The following is a 4,613-nucleotide window of genomic DNA, read 5'->3' as shown; positions in this document are numbered from 1 at the left end:
ACATTCAATATTGGAGTCGGCCATCTTTAGTGAAGAATCCCCCTTTAGAGCATCCCCTAATCAACCGGAGTTTCTGGAGCAGAACTTTGTTCCTTTGGTTTATTTCCAAGATCCAAGACAAAAATATTTCTGGTTGGTGAAACGCCTGACCATGTGTCGCCACTAGGTGAATCTTTATCCATTTTAGCTTCTGAAAGCGCTTTACAACTAGCGATCCTGATTGTTACCCGTTTAACTATTAAATTGCATATATGCTGCTACAGCTATTTTTCCATTCCTAACGCTTACCATCACAGCTTTTGATATGGCCTCTATCCCAGCTTTGTGCATGACAATTTTAAAGTTTAAAATTAAAATATTAACAGTAGAATATAATAAAGAATCAAGTTATGCATACATGTAATTGTATGAGAAATGCTTTTTTTGCGACTCCCAAATTGTTCAGTTTTGCTCTTTATTTAGATCGGGATAAAGTTCTACGTTTATCTAGCATTTCAGTTGTCAATACTGTAGGTTTGAAGAAACTTTACATCAATACTGTGAACATAAATGCGTCATACTTACTTTGACCTTCTTTTGTACCTTCATTTTCAGCTTGGGAGCCTTCAACCTGGGGAATTTCTAAGTGGCACAAAACAAAAGGACAGTTACAGTTTTCATTATACATCCTTCTTCTCGAGTGTACAACAACCACCTATGATTTTTCTGAAGCCATTGCTCTACTAATTTGAACGTTTAGACATTTAAGATTTATAGATTTTCAGTCTGAGCTTATGCACTCATATCCCAAAGGTAGAAAAAACATAAAAGGTTCAGGCTCCGGTGATGAGTCGTAATCATTTGCAGAACTGCTGCACTTACAAGAGCAAGCAGACAGACTGCAGCCCTGGTCTAACGGTCTGTAATTCTATCAAATGCCCATCACAGCCTGGATGAGGAGTGACAGGGAGACGTGTGGTGAGAATGAGAATGCCAATGTTGATTAGGTGACCGACAGGGCAGCAGAGATATCAGCATGCTCATTGGCCTTTCAGCAGGATCCACAGGGCCTCTCTGGAGAGCTAATTGATTCCATTCAGGGCTTAATGGTTAGAGGGGGGTAAACGCCAACAGGGGCCACAGACCCTCTGCACATCTCACTGGACTGGAACAGCCTATACACAATGCTGACGGTAATTAGAGGCCATAACCTTCACGTGCTCTCCTGTGAGCAGCTGCCGTTACAGCGATTGTGGTCAGAAGAAGTGGCACAATTCAAGAATCAAACCTGCTGTTGGTGAAGTGTGGAGGAAAAAGAACAAAAGAAAAACTCACCCCGACTCTTAGCGATATCCTCATCATCTGAATCTGTAAAAAAAAAAAAAAAAAAGCAGAAGAAATACCACGGTAAGTAGAGAACAAGCAGAGCATACTTCTAAATGACTCAAATCGGGAGTAAATAACAAAACTCTAAATGAGGAATTTAATTAAAAAGGGAGGCTGGAGCTGTACATGAGAGTCAACACACAGAATTACGCACCACCTGTTTTTTACTTGGGTTTAAGCAAGTCAGAATGTGGAGATGGATGAGGATGAAAAGCCCTGGAAAATTACCCTCCGTTTTTAACAAACAGACTGCATGGTGAGCCTACCTCTTCACTCTGTTAAGAATTTATTCCTTTCCTTCTTTCTTTTTTAACAAAATCAACCAAGCTTTGCTGAAGTCGAAACAAGAACAAAAACACTGACAAATAGTGCAGGAAGCTTTTCTGTGACTTCAAAAGACAATTGGAAAATTTCAGCAGAACACAATACAATAAATATTAATTTGTCATCTTCTGTAATCCAGGCGACAATTGCAATCATTTAAAACTCGAAAGTCAAGCTCAACCTTTTCATTTTAAAGTCTGAACAACGTAAATACAGATCATGAATATAAATGCTGCCTTTCTAAAGATGACTGAATTGTGTTGCATGCAAAGTGCATTTCAGATGCATTTGTACATCTTAATTTTTCCATTTTGTCTCATTACTACCAGTCAATTCAATATTTTTCATAGGGATTTTATATCACAAAATTAACACAAAACCACTCTAAGCTATTATACCTTTAAATAAAATTACTTTCTGAAGTAATTAACTTGAAAGAAAAAAAAATATGTTTGTTCTATATTATACATTATTCTTATACCACTATGTAAAACTCAGTCTCATACAACACTAGAAAATAGACTGCAAATAGTTTTGCAAGGCACTAGATCTGCATTTGGTTTCATTAAGAGTTTTTCAACCCCAGTCCCCAAGGTACACTCCCTGCACAGGTGACTTCAATTGATGGCTGATTTACAGGCTTTTGCTCAACTGCAGTCAACCGAATCAGGAGTGTTAAAGCAGGGAAACATCTAAAAACACGTAGTGCAGTGCGTCCTGAGCGCCAGGGTTGGGAAACATTGGACTTCTTTCTGCAAGCCATTTTATTGCTGCACAGCCAACAAATCGTCTCCATGGTAGCCACTCCCCTTGCCCTTATCTTTTTAGGACTATAACGTCCTTGTGCAGTTATGTGGGATGTTTTTTTTTTATTCCAACTAAAGTCTGACACATTGGAGAAAAGCCATAGAAATACATTTGATTTTAAGTGAGAACTTAGAGGAGAAGGGGGCTGAAACGGGCTAAATTACATAAATATGGTGAAAGAAAGTGTCTTTCATTTTGTTATACTTGGAATATGAGCCAATATAATCTAGCAATTACACAAAATTATCAGTTCAGTTTGAATAACAGGTGATTATTATCAATAATGAGACATAATGAAGGCTTGTGTACAAGAAAAACCCATGCTTAATTCTTTTCAAAACACATCAATGAGGAAATACTATTTTTGTTGAAGTTGGGTGTGATCTCAAACGTTTAATGTAAAAAAAAAAAAACGTCATTTTAATCTCTAAACTATTGCGGTCTAAGAAACGGTTGCTATTTACTTGGTAACCTTAAGATCAACATGAATGTGTTTCCATCTCATTTTTTGTTCAGAGTTTCCCCGAGTGAGATGTGCAATTCATACCGTCAGCTGATCCCTCCAAGTCTTCTGAAAGCACTGCAAAACAAAAGAGGGATAAGCACTATGAAGGCACAGTTTTTAAAAAAAAAACATTTAATGTGTAAGGTTTTCCAACAGTGTTCAAAGTTCTAGAATTTATTTCCAACTAACTATTTCTCCTCCTCCCCCTTAAAGCCGAAAAGTGAGCCTAGATTTGGTCTCATCTCATACATAAGCAGGTACCCTTTTATTATTTTTAAATTTTTAAACCATGGGCGTAGCATGTTCAAAGAGTTACATGCAGCATTAGTTCTCCATTGGACTTCATATTCAGCATGTGCATGAAAAAGTTACTTTTTGGTCAATCAGTCAAGAGGACAGTCTTCACATTTGCCATGTCACATGGCTTCTGTGTGACATTTTTTTTGTTCTTCTTGACACTCTTTCAATAAGGACTGCATGACAAATAGCTGACCAATCAATCGCTTCTACCCATGGATCTTTGCAGCTCTTCCAGAGTTACTACGAGCTGCTTCTCCTTGCCTGGCATGTCAACTTAGGCAGGCGGCCATGTCTTGGTAAATATGCAAGGAAGGTGCAAAGCAAATGTGTGCCCTGGGTCCTCTTTAGGAGTCCGAGTGTAAATCAGACCGAGTACAAAAAAGTGCCACCTAAACTTTAACAAAGAAACCAAAAAACACCGCTACGCATTTCTCAACTAAATTTACCAAATAAAGTCTCAATAAGAGGCACAGAAATTTGTGGTTGTAACGTGACAAGGGACACACACACACTTTTGCAAAGTAGAGCATAATTATACATGAGGTACAATGTGTCTTTCAGCACATTGACAGATCATCAACTTTTTCAACCTTATTCCCTCTAGAAAAAAAAAAGAAAAGAAAAAAAAAACATGGACTGTTGCCAATTTCATTTTCATGTTTTTTCTTTCCGTCTTGTTCATTTTGCTGTTCAGGTGAACAAGTTCTGTCATTGTGTGCTCCCTTTCAGACTATTGCAAAATCAGGCGGTAGGTGCGTGTGGTAATCTTGTTGCACACAACACAAGACAGCTAACGCATGTAGGCAGTTGAAGAAGGCAGTCTGGCACATGGATGCCTGAGCCCCGATTAGATGTTTATCGACTGAAAAGCGTATCAGAGATGAGAACATACCGGTGGCAGCTGGCAGCAGTAGCAGTACACAGAGAAACAGCAATCGCATCATCTTCAAATGCTGTAGGGAGGAACAAGAAAAAGAAACACATACCCAAGTTAAATATATCTGCTATTAATATGCAGTCACTGATGTGAGTGAAATCTCAGGGTCCTTGTGTAGAGATGGGGGTGTGTTGGAAAGCAGAAAGTATTATTGGGGCTCCCGCTGGTACTTTTGAGATTTGAGCATTGCAACATTGCTTGCTTGCGGAAAAACACAAATTCAGAGAAATCCAGGCCTTGTGCTGCTGGTTTAAAAAGTGCACATGCAAATCTAGATTGTAATCTGAGATGTATGATGGTAAGAGGGTCACACAGAAAAAGTTCCCACTATGATCAGCAGAAAAAGAAAAGCACGTTACAAAAAGCTTTTTTTTT

At 38.5% G+C, this 4,613-nt stretch overlaps 1 long non-coding RNA gene across 1 annotated transcript; it reads right to left on the bottom strand.

The window, feature by feature from the left end:
* Window positions 1-3,127: 3,127 nt before the first annotated feature.
* On the bottom strand, window positions 3,128-4,179 carry LOC107837019 (uncharacterized). The gene is made up of 2 exons (XR_001662993.1): window positions 3,343-4,179; window positions 3,128-3,198 (listed from the first exon to the last, which is right to left on the bottom strand). It is a non-coding gene; the product is annotated as an uncharacterized LOC107837019 (long non-coding RNA).
* Window positions 4,180-4,613: the final 434 nt, after the last annotated feature.

Source organism: Poecilia formosa, unplaced genomic scaffold, assembly GCF_000485575.1.
Source record: "Poecilia formosa unplaced genomic scaffold, Poecilia_formosa-5.1.2 Scaffold105, whole genome shotgun sequence".
NCBI classification, from domain to species: Eukaryota; Metazoa; Chordata; class Actinopteri; order Cyprinodontiformes; family Poeciliidae; genus Poecilia; species Poecilia formosa.
The sequence above is the reverse complement of the archived record's forward strand: the minus strand, read 5'-3'. Positions and strand labels throughout refer to the sequence as shown.